Source organism: Maniola jurtina, chromosome 5 (genome assembly GCF_905333055.1).
Source record: "Maniola jurtina chromosome 5, ilManJurt1.1, whole genome shotgun sequence".
Classification (NCBI taxonomy): Eukaryota; Metazoa; Arthropoda; class Insecta; order Lepidoptera; family Nymphalidae; genus Maniola; species Maniola jurtina.
In genome coordinates, this window is record NC_060033.1 from 15,942,398 (window position 1) to 15,960,832 (window position 18,435).

The 18,435-nt window shown below is 39.2% G+C and overlaps 1 protein-coding gene across 1 annotated transcript in view; it reads right to left on the reverse strand.

The window, feature by feature from the left end:
* Nucleotides 1-18,435, reverse strand: part of LOC123865020 — a 191,027-nt gene that overhangs the window by 80,012 nt on the left and 92,580 nt on the right. Inside the window, exon 3 of the mRNA XM_045905836.1 lies at nucleotides 619-682. The gene's annotated coding sequence lies outside the window, so the exon portion shown is untranslated. The remainder of the gene's footprint in view (nucleotides 1-618; nucleotides 683-18,435) is intronic.

The following is an 18,435-nucleotide window of genomic DNA, read 5'->3' on the forward strand; positions in this document are numbered from 1 at the left end:
CGGGGTTCGATCCCGTGTACGCAGTTCTAGCTTTTCGAATTTCTTACATAAACTATACATATCACTTGCACAACAATTACCAAATTTCAATATCACTTGCTTTAACGATGAAAGAAAACATTGTAAGGAAACCTGCTAGCTTAAAAGTCTTCCATGATGGTGTCAAAGGTGTGTGAAGTCTAGCAATCGGCACTGGGTCAGTGTGGCAGACTAAGCACTAAGCCCTTCTCACTCTGAGAGAAACCACGTACTCAGTAGTGTGGCGGTGATGGGTTGATCATGGTGATGATGAACCCATCACCACCCATGACCACGAGCGCCCATCTGCTTCTAGAACTGCGTTGGACACTGGAGATAAGTATTTAATATGAAAAAAGTTAATAGCAAAATAAATTATTTAATTAGAGCGCGATTGCTATTGCAACATCCAATTATTCAATTAAATTTATGGCCTCGAGCTGCAAAAGACGGGCGCAATTTACTTCGCCAATGACGTGTGGAACTGAAGATGGTTGGTGATAGCTGATCTTTTAATCTTATATTATTTCCAAAAATTCAAATCAATTTTCAAAGGTAACCTAACACAAGCTTAAGTAAATAAGTGATGTCAACACAAACCTGCGGGGTGTTCAGGGGAGGGTCGAGACGATTGGATCTTGGGGGTCTGGGAACGCCCATCCGCCTGAAACAAACGGCTCCATTACACACAGGACCCCACTCGGCTAGCCTAGCTAAACAAACGGCTCCATCAGACACAATACCCGACTCAGCTAGCCTAGCTAAACAAACGGCTCTATCAGACACAATACCCCACTCGGCTAGTCTAGCTCCATAGATGATGTCTAAACATTATCATCTAGTCTGTTAAGGGGACACCTTGCTGGACTAAGACCTTTATTTACACAAATCGTATTGCTAAATTACTATTGTGTGTTTGTGTTCTTGTATCTATTTGTAGTTACCATAGATAATATCTGTATCTGTGGTAGTTACCATCTATGGTTGCACGTATTTATGTTACAAGGGGTCAAAGTGATATTTTGTTTCTCGAAGGCGTTATTTTAAATTCAAAGCGCAGCGAGGAATCCAATATACGCCTGCCGAAAATTTCGTCCATGTTTCAATTTATTATTATCCATAATATCAGTTTTAGTATAAAGGAAACTTTGCGTAATTATCTTTGACCTAAAATCTAAATGAAGGAACAAACAACATTGTAATTGAAAATAATAAGTTAACCAGTTTGTTAGTTCACAATAAATAACCGCGGTAAGTAGGACAAAGAAAGGGGTGGACTAACAACTTATTTACTGCGACCTAGGCGGGGGTTAGGTATTGCCTTCAGCCTGGAGGTGCGGTGCATTATGATTATTATCATGTTACGGAACACCTCGTGTGACGTTTGTAGTACCTAAAAACAGCACCCCAAGTAACTACTTACTAGACGGGTTTCCAAACAAAAATTTCGAGGGCTGCAATTCGTTTTTGCTTAGGACCTGTGGACCTGAGGTACATTGATGACCTGCAGTATCATATTATTTCGACAACCTCCCTGCCTGAAATTTTAAGGGTTCCGTACCCGAAGAGTACCAACGGGTCCCTATTACTAAGCCTCCGCTATCCATCCGTCCTTTCGTCTGTCTATCTGTTTGTTTGTCTGTCAGCGGGCTGTATCTCATTAACCTTAATAGGAAGAGAGTTTAAATTTAGAGATTGTATTTCTATTGCCGCTATAACAACAAACAATAAAAAAAATTCAAAATCAGGGCGCCATTTAAATTTAAAAAATTAAAAGTACAAATCGATGAGTTACTCCGACTCGCATTCGTCCGGTTTTTCGTATAAGTAATAATATTATGATCTTTGAATGCAGTTTTTATTCCATTTAAAACCAACTCCATGGTTCCTTAGATCCTCTGGTTTTCAATAGTTTTTCAATAGTTCAATAGTAGCCTATAAACCTTACATAACCCTGCATGTCCCTGAAACTGCATGATTTAGCGGGAATAGCCCTCCGACCTCGTAATGGCGGTGGTATGGGGGAGCGCGTAAAATACGCATTTCCCTAACGACTGATAAACACAGCGCCGCGGCCTTTCCACACATAAACTTTACCATCCACTCATATACGCTGTGTCATTGACAGCCTGGCTCAGTGGAACTGATAACAAAAGAAGTATTACGTTGAAAAAATCAAAACATCAAAAATAAAAATCATTTATTCAAAGTAGGTACCTACTATACACCTTCTGTTTGTCATATTTGAAAAAGATTTGAAAGATGATATTATAGTGGTGATAATTAATTACTTAAACTTAAAACTAAAACTACGAGGGTTTCAAACGCGTCCAAGTCTGAGAAGAGCCCACAACAAACTCAGCCGCATATTATTATTAAATTGATTTCATAGTCAAAAGTCAAATTATTATCTCTACATTGAATATATATTTTGACATAAAGCTAGTGATGAGAGATACTATTTTAACTCCGTCTACCACCGTTTCATTTCGTTACCATCACTTTCATCATCATCATGATTAACCCATCGCCAGCGCACTACTGAGAACGAGTTTCCTTTCAGAATAAGAAAGGCTTAGGCCATAGTCCGCTACACTACCTGCTTCTACGCAGAAATTTCTCTAGAAATTCACGGGCAAAAGCTAGTGCATAGTCCAAAGTCAAGGCAAAAATGTAAATAAATTTCTTGGTCACTTGTCAACGTATGTACAGACACGCCCTACAGTTCAGGTTGTATGTATATTTCAGAAAGGTGCCTTTCAAATAGTTCGCGGAAAGCTTTTATTGCGTTTAACTACAAAGTCAGTACAAACGAAGCCTTTTACAGTATTACGGACTATAGTTAGTTTAAAATATAGGTTAGGATTGAACCATTCTATTAGGTATTACACGGAAACATGACTAAGTAGGTATGGCTTTTTTAAAGTAGGTAACGAAAAAGCTCTTTTCATTAGAAGTAGCCTACCTACTTATAGAATTTCTTTTGTTCAACTAAACTTTTACAAATACTTTTGAATCGTCTAGTGGATCTAGCCATTAGTTCGAAATGCCAAGAAACCAGCAAGAAACTCGGCGGTTGCCCTTTTAAAAATATTCAATTTGTACGGCAGGAGCGAGCTGCAAGTCAAATCTATCACATTAATATTATAAAGGCGAAAGTTTGTGTGTGTGTGTGTATGTTTGTTACTCCTTCACGCTAAAAGTACTGGACGGATTGGGCTGAAATTTAGAATGGAGATTATACTCTGGATTAGCACATAGGCTACTTTTTATCCTGGAAAATCAAAGAGTTCCCACGGGATTTTTAAAAAACTACATCCACGCGAACGAAGTCGCGCGCATCAGCTAGTGCTTTTATAATAAGTTAAATCGATTCCACGTTGCATGCTTTTTATGGTGAAGGAAAGCAATAAACCTGCATACATGCGAGTTCTCCATAATGTTCTCAAGGGTGTATGAAATCTGCCAATCCACACTGGATCAGCGTGGTAAACTACGGCATAAACCTTTCTCATTCGAATAGGGCCGTGCTTAATAGTGGGCCAACAATGGGTTGTTGTTTGTCCAGTTCGAATCAAACTTCCGAACTTCTACTTTTTACTAAAATAACACTAAAAATAAAGTTAGTGTCAGTTAGTGTGATTCGAGTGGACTAATGCAGGCACAGGCGGCCCTCGATAACCCTTGAACTGATCGCGTTAACCGGTGAGTGAGGCTTAATGCCACTGTGTGTACATTATGAACGATTTGCGGCTCAATTGCCAACAGTTATGTCGCAGTTAATACCATTTAAAGCCGTGATAGCCCAGTGGTTAAGGCGTCTGCTTCTTGGGGGAAACTCATTCTCAGTAGTGGACCGGCGCGCGGCTATCATGATGATCACGATGCTTAAGTAATGACGTTCATAAACGTTAAAAATACGTTTGATAATTTGGCGTTGCAAATCTTATCTGGTCTTTCTACACTGATGCGCTTTCCACTTGCGTAGAGATACTTAACAAGACGGGTGATTTTCCATCCATATGTTGTCGACAGTCCATCTACACGCACGATACGTTTTGCGTCATCATTCCTCATACGGATGGCTAAAGTTTGGAGCAATCTTCCACGATCTGTGTTTCCTACCAATTACAATCCGGGTATCTTTAAAATAAGAGTGAATAGGCATCTTCTAGATAAATGTGCCCATCTTAGGCCGAATCATCACTTTCCATCAGGTGGGATTGTGGTCAATCGCTTGCCTATATTTGGATTAAAAAAACATATGTAAGTAGCTGTAAGATATGTAGAGTAGGTAAGAATTATTAATTTATATTAAAGTTGTGCGTGTTGCGTGTGCGCCATAGATCCCTCGTCCAGAGGGACAGGATGTAAGAAATTGCGTGCGTTATTGCGTGCACTACAGGGTTTGATGCATGCGCTATTGGCAGCAACCATGAAACATGCGCACAGGTATACGTTAGGGTAGTTAGCGCATGCATCTAAAATGAATGATACTACCCTGTGAAAGCGATCGAGCGCTTTCCTCGCGGAGGCACATCTCGTGTGAACGGTGGACGGCCGGTGTTAAAAAGTTCATTTTTAACCCCCGACCCAAAAAGAGAGGTGTTATAAGTTTGACGTGTGTATCTGTGTATCTGTGTGTCTGTGTATCTGTGTATCTGTGTATCTGTGTATCTGTGTATCTGTATGTGGCATCGTAGCGCCTAAACGAATGAACGGATTTTAATTTACTTTTTTTTGTTTGAAAGATGGCTTGATCGAGAGTGTTCTTAGCTATAATCCAAAAAAATTGGTTCAGCCGTTTAAAAGTTATCAGCTCTTTTCTAGTTTTCTTGTAGAAAAGAAGGTTAGATAACCGTTAGGTTTATAATATTATGTCAATTGACAAATGTCAAGCTGTCAAGATGGACGTTGTCTAGATACATAATTATTTATTTGAAAATGATGTTTTGGAAAACTCAGATACTTTAGATCGTAGGTGCGGAATAGTCCAAGAAAATCGGTTCAGCCGTTTGAAAATTATTAGCTCTTTTCTAATTACTGTAACCTTCACTTGTCGGGGGTGTTATAAATTTTTAATTTACACTTGTCGATAATGAAAGCATCGAAAATGAAAGCAATACTCTCGAAAAATGAACTTTCTAATTTCACCCAAGTTTCACCCTTGATTTCACCAAAACCAAGTTAAACGCGCACCAGTGCAGCAGTGTAGTTAGACCTTCAGGTTCCACTTATCAAATGAGATGGTGAACGCACAACTTGTTACACAAAAGCCACAAAAATAAGGTTTCTCAATACTTTTGTGGCATTGTGTTGACCCTGCCCTATCCGGGATCTATTGTGGCTGTTAGGATTACCCCTCGGGGCGACGCGGGGTTTATTGGCATCTTAAGATTATTTGTGTCAGGGCCTGACTTTAACAAGGGATTGGCGATAACACTGTATGCTTGTTTTTGTCAGGATTTTTAATATAGAATGCCATCTAACACTATATAATATATGATATAGTATAAGATATTCAAAGTTACTAAATAAAAGTGCTAGGGCTGGTGTTTTTGGAAAAACTTGAAAATGGCATAATTTCAATATAGATTCCCCACTCAAACTCTTGAACTAACTAGTGGGTCTAGAAACGTCAGATTTGCTCATTAATTTTCTCTATCTGACTTAGATCCCACTAAAAAAAGATTTTTAGATATTCCATACAAACTATACCAGGACGGGTTAGCTAGTTTGCACTTTGCATAAAAAGAAAACTGATATTAAACATACAAACATGTTTAAATAAAAGAAAAACTACTACTGAAATAAGACAAACACGCAAAACTATAACGTAATGAGTATAAAAAAATAAGTAGTATTTAAATAATAGAACAAATGTATACTATCCATCCAACACAAAGGTCTGTATAAATATTGACAAAGTTTCAGTCATTAAAACAACCTAAGTATTCAACCAAATCGTCGAGCTCGGAGACTCATAGGAGAAGACGCTCCTCTACCACAAGAGTCTCTACTGGCGAAACTTCAGGCTCGATCACCGCCGTAAGGTCGCCGGCTTATCGCTGTACAGATATATTTCTGAGTGTGTTTGGGAACTTTTCGATCTTGTCCCCCCTTCACCATTTTACCACCGAATCGCAAGACGTCGGGCGAGTTTCCATCCTTATGTCGTCGACAATCCATCTACACGCACGAAACGTTTTGCGTTATCATTCCTCATACGCATGGCTAAGGTTTGGAATACTTTTTCGCGATCTGTTTCCTACCAATTACAATCCGGGTATGATACCCGGGGTATCTTTAAAACAAGAGTGAATAGGCATCTTCTAGGACCTAGGTTTGCCTAAAACGAATTAAAAAAAACCAAATAACTGCGTAAGAGGAGAATTAATTAAAATTCATCATCCTCAATTTATGTAGGTAAGTACTCTGCCTTTAGAATGTGAACTAGTAGGTAGGTACCGACGTAAATAAAAAATAATGAATATAAAATGATGGAAACGCAGGCACCAGTATAAGAGCTCTCGTGAACTAGACAGCACCATACAAATCTGTGAAATATACGGTCTGAAATAGCTTAGTCTGCCTCTGAAGTACCTACCTAGTATTACATTACGAATTTCATCTTTTGCCAAGCACCTCAAATTGTCCTTCGGGATCTCGACTTTTCTATTCAGAATAATGACATTTTGTATAAAATTTTCTATATTTTCAGATTCAGCTCAGACTAGTGCGAACAAGTGTAAATTAAAAATTTATAACACCCCCGACAAGTGAAAGTTACAGTAACTAGAAAAGAGTTGATAACTTTCAAACGGCTGAACCGATTTTCTTGGATTATAGCTAATGAACAATCTCGATCAAGCCACTTTTCAAAGAAAAAAACTAAATTCAAATCGATTCATTAGGTTAGGAGCTACGATGCCACAAACAGATACATAGATACACACGTCAAACTTATAACACCCCTCTTTTCGGGTCCCCCCCCCCCCCTCACCCCTCTTTCGGGGTTAAAAATAAAGCCAGGACTTCGTCGACAATCGTTGCAATGGCATCTTGAAATCTATCTCCATAGTTAAAATTAAACCGGTCAAGTGCGAGGCAGACTAGCACTCGAAGAGTTTCTTACTGTACAACTTTTATAACAATGTATAACTTTTATCTTTCTCCCTTGCATGAGAATTAGTTACTTAGAACTGAAACTCAAAAAAATTTTTCATCAAACCCATAAGTGTGGGTTTGGTGATCCCCCCCCCCCCCCCCCTGTTACTTCTAAAATAAGAGAACTACAAAAAACTAAAAAAAAAAAAAGATGTACATTACCATGCAAACATCCACCGAAAACTGATTTGAACGAGATCTATTATAGTAAGTTGTTTTATTTAATAAAACTTAATTTTAAAAAGTACACTATTATTAAAACATCGATCGAAATTACAACAAATTATAAGAACTTTTATATGATGTTACTTGCTGCTACAGAACCCTTCATGGGAGAGTCCGACTCGCACTTGACCGGTTTTTTTGTTACTCGGCTAATGCAAGACCCGTCATCGGATAAAACACAAATAAGTACCATTTAAATAAATGCACCCTTAACACGTTTAGTCGTTTACAAAAGCGTAAACCATGAACAGGACGAATTGAGGTCAAATCCTTACACAGTACGTATAGCGTGGAAGGAGGAATGAATGCTCACCGTTATAAACCGCCGATGCGGTCACCCTCAGGGCTTTATCGCTTAATGGAGCCCTATTCCGGCTGCGACCTCCACAGATTACGCTAAAACCTTTGATTGTAGGTATACTATGATCCCATGGCCGCATCCGACGAGCCAGCTATAAACTTGCGATAAAGATCAAAGATTATGGTGCTTGGACTTGTCGGTTGACAAAACCGCACTCTTGCAATGATCGAGTTTTATCGATCAGCCACCAAAACCACAATTTTAAGGTTGTATCGCTTGAGTTGTGCCGCAGTCAAAACTTTCCTCATCTCTACTCATTGCTGGCTTACTACTGAAACCAGGTCTCCTCTCAGAATTAGAAGGGTTAAAGGCAAAGTCCACCATACTGACCGAGTATTTGTATTTATTTATTCTTCAATTTAGACTTATAAATGCACTATACGAAAGTCAGATCAGTACAATACAAAACAGTGGGGGTTGTGTGTGTTCACAGCCCAACATTTCAACCGATTTTGATGAAAGGTACAGAGTTAGCTTACATCCCGGGGAAGGACATATCTTTTCATCCTGGAAAATCAGAGTGTTCGCACGGGATTCTCAAAGTCCAATCCGTTTAACCGATTTAGGTATATGAAATTTGGTAAAGAAGTAACTTGCATCCCGGAAATTGTCATAGGTAACTTTTCATCCCGGAAAATCAAAGAGTTCCCACGGGATTTTAAAAACATTAATCCACGCGGACAAATTTGCGGGCATCATCTAATCTAGTTATTTATATATTTTAACAACAGAAAGGAAATAAAAACCGTTAAACTCATATCTGGGAATTCTGTTCTTATATTTGTTGTGAACTGAATTACTCGTACTCGTAGAATTCGCCAAGAATACATTACGTGTGTGTGACAGTTGAATTTAACGCACTACTTAGTTCATTCACAACGTACGAGTGCATGTCTGAATTTTTATTATTTCACACTTTCATGAATAGGTATTTGTACAATAGCACTTAATGTTTGCATGCAAGCGTAGTCTCAGGCTTTATGAATCCTCTGAAGTAGTTTTTCATATAACACTTTGGTTTTTGAAAGCTTCATAAAAAGGAGAATTATGTTTATAATGTCATAGAGCCAATAGCGAGAAGGCAAGCGCGCGCCAGACCTATGTTATTTTATAAAAGCTAAAAGTTCCTCTCCGTATTGTCCTCGGCACAGGGAGGAACAATCAGCGACTGTGAAGTTTGGATCATGCTCTCCTGCAGTATCAGGACTGAGGAGTTGGAATCCAATTTTTTATGGGACAAGGTCGCAAAGTTTTTCTATCGATTCAAAAAATATGCAATTATCGGCTCAGATATGTCGGAGCTTTTGGTGTACATAGGTAGAACAACACAACTCCTCCAATTTGAAAGTCACCTATGCTACTCCTTGATTATAACCCTCTATTTTTCTGTGAAAGTCGTGTCAAAATAGGTTCAGCCGTTCCGAAGACTAGCCCATTGAAACAGAAAGACAGACAAAAATTTAAAAAACGTGTGATTCAAAAATTTGTATTATACTTAGTTCAAATAACCATACAATTATGTATGGTTATTTGAACTCATATTAATGAGCTTATTCGTTAGCATGCTATGCAGCTATTTCGAAATTGCAGACAGACACCTCAATTTTGAATGTTTAATAGTGTAATTAATGCTAAAACTGAGCTAGTAGATTGTATTTCCGAGTACGGACGTACCTACCTAGATCGTGGTCGCCGTACATAATTCAGATCACGCCTTTCAGCGTTTATTGGCTATAGCGAGACTATTCAGTGTCGTGGTTTAGTTCTAGAAAGAAATCGGTCACCAAGGGTTCCGCACCATTGCATTGTACAAGGAATAACATTTTTTAATTTTTTTTCAAGCTAAGGTGATAAGCTCTGATAGCCCAGTGGTTAGTACGTCCGCCTTTTAATCGTAGGTCGGGGGTTTGATCCCGGGCACGCACCTAAAAATTTTCGGAGTTATGTAAATTTTAATTAATCAAATATCACTTGCTTTAGCGGAAAAGGAAAACATCGTGAGGAAACCTGCATGCCTGATAGTTCTCCATAATGTTTTTAAAGGTTTGTGAAATCTGCTATTCCGCACTTGGCTAGCGTGCTAGGTAGATTATGGGTGTTCAGTCAAGCTAGTCGTTTACTTAAGATCTACAGCTGGCAATACATAGCCACTCCCGCGTTGTGATGCGGTGGTCTCTTATTGGTCGACCAGCGTCCATTTTGCGTCACTAGCGACAATGACGCGAAGAGGAGATAATAATTACTAATCACCGTCCGTGACAAGAAGACAACGTGACAAAGGTAGATCGACAACAAAATGATCCTATGAGGGTTCCGTTTTTCTATCGAGATACGGAACCCTAAAACGACATTTAAGTGCACGGAATATATTAGATTAGTTAGCACTTATAGCGTCCCGTCGGGGACGGTGCCGCTTGAGGGAGAGCCTAATACAATAAACTATTAGGTATCATGTCAGCGACTTAGCAGTGCGGTGACATAACCACAATAAATAAGAGAATTGTGACTGTATTGTCCACCATAGTAGATTTATCATGAATAGGTAGGTATTCATGAAGCAACCGATACTCCTAAAAAATCGTACAAGAAATATCACTTTTTAATTTTTTTATATTTTCATGGTGACCATTTTGAAATTTTTACTATTTGTTGCTATAGCGGCAATAGTAAAATTATTCAAGGGGCGGACCAACTTTCTGGAAGGCCGGCAGCGCATCGGTGGTTCTTCTGGTGCTGCAAATGTTCATGGGCGGCGGTAATCACTTTACACAGTGACCCGCCGTTTTTAATGATAAAAATAGAAATAATAAAATAAAAATAGAGGTGAAAATTTCAACTCTCTACCTATTATGGTTCATGAGAACGAGCAAAGGAGGAAGTCGAGAAGGAAGAAGTGGGAGCGAAACAGGGTGGAAAAAACAGGAGAGGAAGTTGATAACAGGAAGGAGAATCGAAATCGGCAGAAAGGGGAGAAAGAGATATGGGACTAGGAATCAGAAAGAAAAGAACTTGTAGGGAGTCAAAAAGGGGCCCGGAAAACACGCCAAAGACTAGGCGCCGCATTTCGGCCCATATAATCGAGACGTTGGTGAGGCGATGGGAGCACAGGACAGACGGACGGACAACGGAGGCTTAGTAATAAATTCCCGGTTGGCAATGCCATTCAGGTACGGAACCCTAAACGCAGGATCTGATCCTGCGAAAAAATACTTGACCTGGTCCTGCGAAAAAATGTTACGCAGGAGCTGATTATGTGAAAATATAGTATCACAAAACAAGCATTTCAAAGTCAGACTAACCTCCATTGCTCTCTACCGACGAGAGCGTAAACATAAAGTTTTCTATGGAGATGTAAATCCAGGGCTGTTAGTTTAAATTAATTTTCCACCACAGCTCATCCACAGCTATATATTCAGTGGATCGTCTGATTGGAATCTTGTTGGTTTAACGACACTCTGTCAACATTCGGGACGATGCAGATAAAGGGCTCGACTAGGTACCTACATGGTTTTCAATTTCTTACTTGATAATAATTTTATCAGACAAAGGTTGGTGAAATGGTGTGAGATTTCTACTATAAACGATCTAGTATTTTTAAAGGTTTCAAATCAAAGAAACTGGCAATGCAGCTACGTTCTTTGCGTAAAGTATCTGTTTTATGCATCGATATACATCGATGGTTTTATGATATTATATTGGTTTCGAAAAGATTTTTAGATTTGTCATTATGTTTTTGACGTGACGTCTTATAATTCGATAGAGCCGCACGCACGAAAAAACATGACTCATGCGGCGTTACCTCGCTCTGAGGCGTTCCATGTAAGGCTTGAAGTGCAAGCGAGAGCGCGGAACGAGCGACAAAGAAGCACAATCGGCCTTTGTTGTCACGTTCAACTATCGTCAGTAAACCGACTTTACAGACAACCAATTTTTTTTTGGTATATAAAAACACACATTGTATACCTAAAAACCATCGACACACTTATTAAGTAGAGGCTATTATTAAATATTATTTTAATTCTTAGTAGTAGACCTTCCGAAAAATATCAATGTAGTATGCATATTATGTAATAAAGAATAATATAAAATGATTTCCAACCATTTTCAAAAATTAGTCAAATATTTGTTTTGCTTTGTGTGTGTTTTTCTTGTTATAATTTTGTGGTGAACAATAAAAGTAGATTCATTCATTCATACAATAGGTATTGCATAAGTTACCTGTAGACTCCTTCGAGCGTCGAATAGCTCTCAGTAGTCAAGCGAGTGCGTGCGAGAGCCTCGAGGCATCCACACAGCCTCTCGTAGGATCAACTGAGGGAACGATGCAAGCACTTTATCTTTTTCTAACTGGCTTTACAGCTCTGGGACTTTGTTTGTCGTTCCTATAAGAGAGTTTGCGAGACGCTGGCACATACAGGTCTAATAAAACGTCTAGAGGGATTTTCTAAAATGATTTCTATTTATTTGAGGATTCTTACAAGCAGTCTATTGTTAGTCCTCTGAGGAGGCGACTAATATGAAGTGGTGCAAGACCTGAGCCTTACTTTTTAGGTTACGAGCGAGCAAAGTACCTCCTTAAAGTTCTTAAAAGTTGGTAAAGAGATTAGTAATAATTTCCTCCCGACCGAATTTCGGCCATGGCGGCCAATTTCCTTGGAGATTAGCCAGCTGCGCGGGAGATATTAAAGTGCACAAGTGTGCGCGCAAACACAGGCGCATTCTCTATTCCCTCACTCTCAAAGCCCGATGGGACGGAAATCCGACACGACCGGAGAGAGATCAAGCGCAGGACCAATCTACGTATGATACAAAAATACCAAATTTACTTTATAATTGTGCATTGTGGAGTCTACTTAGAGATGTCTAAATGGAGATGTAAATGAAACGTACTTTGAGTGTGTTCGTGAAGATATGTGTGGCGGTGCCTACTACGTACCTATTGCTTGCTTTTCCTGCTTCTTTAGTAGTGGGAGGGCAGGCGGTGCATATTACACGCTGTATGTTGTAGTTTACAGATTTGACTGTTTTGGCGAATAGTTAAGCTTACAAGGAATTCCGCAAAGTAGATAGAGCCTACTTCTATCCAAATTCCAAATCGTTGGAAAGACTTACCTGGTATTATTTACCTGTGTTTAGTTCAACATAAAGGTACACCTACAGGGGATAGTTTGCAAACAATAAACAAGTTGTGATTAAGCAAACAGACTGCGGTCGAAGGCAAATATTTGAACCAAGTATAACACGACCCTTGCGTCCTACCCTGTTATTCCGTCAAACTTACAAACAACAGCTAATATTATACTCGTAGGTACCTATCTTAAATCTTGATTATTATCGAACTTGTTTTACCCGTCTACCGTCACGAAGGGGTTATCGACTGATCAAAGTTCAAATAGCTTTATTGAAGTTGCTGGAATCTAAAAGGAAAAGCTGCCTGACTGACTGATCTATCAGTCATCGGGCTGAAATTCGGCATGCAGATAGCTAAAATGACTTAGACTAAGAAAACAACCCCTTAGAGGGTAAAATAGGGTTTTGAAATTTGTGTAGTCCACGCGGACGAAATCGCGGGCATAAACTAGTGCTACATAATACCTGAATGTCGGAGAGGCTTATAGTAATAACGCACTGAAATCTTATTGCTTTGATTATTCGAAGAGGCGTAATATAACACTAATATTAGGTATAAAGGCGAAAGTTTGTGTGTATGTGTGTGAGTGTGTGTATGTTTGTTGCTCCTTCACGCAAAAACTACTGGACGGATTGGGCTGAAGAATGGAGATAGATTATACCCTGGATTAGCACATAGGATTTTTTAAAACCTACATCCACGCGAACGAAGTCGCGGGCATCAGCTAGTAAGCAATATACTCAAAACAAAATATTCTCTAAAATTGAGGAGATTTTATTTGCTGGCAGCCTTTGTTCTACAACTACGCCCCCTGTCAATGTCATTCAACTGTCAAAAAATCTAGATAGAAACATTATCTGGCAGTATTGGATTGTGGCTGCCTGCAGGTTTCGAGTTGAGACAATCCACGCCGATATTAATGTTTGTTGACAAATCCAAATGTATAGCTAACCCAATATTGTTGAGCTGGGAGAAATACCCACATCTTGACCCACCACAGCGAACTGCACAGTAGGATATATAGTCATATATACAGAACGCGCGCGTACGCGAGCACGTTACACTGCAGTTAAGTATGCACGCAACTAACGTAGTTCCTACGTTCGTGTGTTACCATTTTATAACAGCTGTTCTTTGTATAACAACTTCAAATCAAAAACGTAAACTATCAATAAAAGACTAGCGACTTAGTCCAGGCTTTTCTCATTGCCACGACGCGTTGTGGGCTATTTTTCACTCAATAAGCGATTTCGGCCTTTGAGCGAGCTTAACATATTTAGATTTGACTAAGTCTTATCGGTTTCATTTTTTCTAAATGTACCAAAAAAGAAGCAATCAGAAGAAAAAAGATAAAAGTGGAAAACAAAAGTGGAAAAAGGGAAACACATCTTTAAGAGATCTCTACCAGATACCCTTAGCAGTAGGAAGGATTGCAAAGGTTTTTAATAAGTTACCTTTAGAAACCTCACGTACCGATATATTGGGTATGCATGAAAACACTGCTCAAGTAATCCTAACAGTACAGCTTGCTAGGTTGGGATTACGTTTCAAGAGATCTTAAGGCTTTGATACACAACGCTCGGCGAAAACGCGTTCAACACGGCTTCTACAACACTTGGTAACACAAAGTTCAAAGCCACACAGTTGTAGTTGGATGCTTTCGGCATTATATTCTGCTTTGTTAGAGTGTGTCTACCGTTAAGGGTTCCGTAACCGAAAGGTGCCAACGGAACCCCATTACTAAGCCTCCGCTGCCCGTCCGTCAGTCCGTCCGTCTGTCTGATAACGGTGAGCGGGTCTATCTCGTGAACCATAATAATGTAGAGACTTGTTCAGAGAATGGGTATTTCTATTGTTGCTATAACAATTTTAAAAAAAAATTAAAAAGTGATATTTCTTGTATGATGGTATGGAACCCTTCGTGTGTGAGCCCGACTCGTGCTTAACCGAGTTTTAGTTATAAAGCAAACAAGTGACGTGTATTTTCAGTGTGATGTACTGCCACAGCGCTTTGAGCTTCTTTAAGCCGTTAAAACACCCCTCGACTAATCCCATCCTCCGTTTGTAAACTCTACCCTGTACAGTGATGAAGCAGAGAACATTACGTTTTGAAGAGTTATTTAACTTTATAGAGGTGAAGTAAAATCTATTCTTTTCTGGTAAATAATGTTAGAATCGAAAGTACCCAGTATATTCATATTTATATCACTTGCTATAACGGTGAAGGAAAACATCGTGAGGAACTTACATGCAGTTAGATTTAGCAGGTATAAGAACGCAAACAGAATTTTTTCGTATTTTCTCAAGCATCATGTGGCGGAAATTCTAAGAATTTACATTCTAGTCTATTTACTTATTTTTTGTATGTATGTAATATAAAAAGACTAACTGACTGACTGATTTATCACCGCACAGCGTAAGTTGGGTCTAGAAGCTTGAAATATTAACGGCAGGTCTAGGCAGTCACTAAGAAAAGATTTTTGTTAATTCCACCCTCAAAATGGGGGTTGATTAAGGAATGAAAAGTACGAAAGTCAGTTTTGAAGTCATATTTATGAGAAAATTGGTATTCAAAGTTTCGGTTAAAAATGAAGAAATACGTATTTCGAGAATTTAAGAAATTCCATCTTAATACCGATTTCAAAAATTCCATTCGAGCTAAGTGAGGGTGGGTCAGCTAGTGCAGCTGCCAAATAAACTTCAAGTCAATCAAAATCTGCCGATATTATGACTTGTTGGCAAATTAAATTGCCCCCGAATTGGCGCCAATTGGCGCACTTGTTTCCCCCGACCGGGGGCCGAGCGGGGGAGATTCGCTGATGAGATCCTTTATTTGATTTTGATTCGCATCGCTTGACCGAGAGCCGGTGGACGTATTGAAGAAGTAAAAAGGTTTTTTTAAAATAGTGAGCAAACGTGCAGGCGGGTCACCTGATATTAAGTGATTACCGCCGCCCATGAACATTTGCAGCACATGCGAACCGCAAATGCGTCGCCGCTATTCATCGTGCATCGTGTTATAAGTTTGACGTGTGTATCTGTGTATTTGTCTGTGGCATCGTAGCTCCTAAACTAATGAACCGATTTTAATTTAGTTTTTTTGTTTGAAAGGTGGCTTGATCGAGAGTGTTCTTAGCTATAATCCAAGAAAATCGGTTCAGCCGTTTGAAAGTTATCATCTCTTTTCTAGTTAGGAACCTCTTGTCGGGAGTGTTATAAATTTTGAATTTACACTTGTTGATGTAAGTACAGATCCTCAAAATATCTGCCACGTCTCGCGCCAGTTCCCCGGATCACTTGACGGAGCATTTCGCCCGAAATCGGGCGAAATTTCGGGGGATTATTGCCGAAGCGCTGAACTACGCACTTGTTTGTGGAAACAACCTCAAATTGTTTGTGGTATTGTTTGTTTCGTAGCTTTGTTTCCCTAATTGCAAATAAATACCTAAATGGCAAATGTTGTTTCATTAACTTCGAACATAGGTATTGCAAATATGAAACATCCAGTTGTGCAATGTACAGCATCACACTAGTAAGGCGAAAGCTTGCAAAAATATAAGTGTGTGTGTGTGTATGGGTGTGTGAGGGTGCGTGCGTCCGTGTGTGTGTTAGCAAAAGCTAGTAGGTATGCGTACGTCGAAAGCTTACACTTCATTACTTTATGCCACGCACTGGATTCGTGGACCATAGGGTTAAATACTTCAATGGGTGTTTAGAGCCTCAATATCTTAACGGTTGAAGAGCGAAGTGAATTCCGAAAGGTCGGCGGTTCAAACCCCACCCGTTTGTACTATTGTCGTACCCACTCCTGGCACAAGCTGCTTAATTGGAGGAGAAAGGGGGGTGTCAGACGTCAGTCATAATTAGCATGGCTAATATTCTTCTTTTTTTTTAAATAAATAGTATTGTGATTTGTTTAATTAGTTACGTGATGTACGCAGAATCAAATAAACCCTTTAACAACAGTTATACTTCGAGAGTAGAAACTACAGCAATATTCGTGATTCCCAATCAACATTGCAGTACATCACAACCAAACAGAAATAAAGTAAAGGGAGAGAGGAATTTCGGTATTTGGATTTGTTGCGAACTACCTACGTCCGCCAGAGCCTACCTGCAGCTTTAAAGTTTTTAATTGCTAACAGGATTGCCCCGGCTGACCGTTTCAACCAAGTTTCAGCTCTATATGCAATACATATAAGCATATACCGTATCTACGTACCTACGTACGTAATACACGTGGATTGTATGGCAAATACAAAGTTATGTTGGTAACAGGTAATGTGGTGGAACCAGGAAACCAACATAACCACCATATCTTAGATGACCATCACTATCTAACAATTATTATAAGATGATGATGGTAATATTACAAATTCCGCAATAATTTTGTTAGGTACAATAAATTGTATCTACTGTACTTAATTTGAGTTGAGTTGAGTGATGCCCGCTATTTAGGTATATAAGGTTTTTTAAAATATCAATGAGAACTCTGAGAACTCTTATTATCCGGGTTAAAAATCTCTTTTCCAAATTTCGTCAAAACCAGTTAAACACATGAGCCGTGAAAACTTAACAGACAGTCACATATCTGTATTCATAATTGCACGATTGCCCAAAAAGGGACAGTAATGTTTTCAGGGGCCCGTCCGGCTTCCGTATTTCCTGCCACGTTAGATCTAACCTTCTTAACTTACCTTCAAGGCAAGTGTGAAATGGCATTTTCTAGGCAAGCGCTTCAACCTAGACTTCATCGTTGCTTTATATTAAGCAAGCATGATTGCAATAAAAAAAAATATGGTGGTTGTATGGCGCTATTTTCAAATGTTCCTTTTGAGTTTGTTTTCTGGCAGGGCATTCAAGGTTGTCTTTAAATTATACAACTTGTGTGAGTATAAACGTTGCTGTTATTGTAGTAATAGTATGTATCAAAGGCAACAGTGTTCGGACGATCGTCGGACGAGCATCGAATTCAGGACGCGCGGTGAACCGGCTAATGCGCTTAGTGCCGGCTGCTTGCGTCGCTATATTATGTGTTAGCCGTTTTGTGTTAACCTTAAACCAGGGAGTTTATACTAACTGTACGAACTCTTCGATTACTGCAGCTGATTAGTGATTAATTTAGAATGTAATCTAAGATAGTGCAGTACATACAGTATGGTACTCTTAGGGCAAGCCCGCACTGCGAAATTTCACTGCGCGGGTGAAATCACGGTTTTCACCTAACTTCAAATAATTTAGATACATAAAGTTTAAAACTAAATTAATTATGTAGCTTCAGTATGTTAGAAACTCGGAATGCAACCAATCGCTTTTTTACCTGACTACGGCAAAGCCAAAAGGAAGGATTATGATTTTAGCAGTCTATGTATGTAGGTTTATATTTATTTATGTGTGTTCCACCGTAGCACCTAAACTACTGAGCCGATTTTGATGAATGAGGTGTCCATCGATTCGTTATCGTGACATAGGCTACGTTTCATCAAAAAAAAATCGACGTAACGGATGTTACATCCAAAAAAGTGGGGGTCTC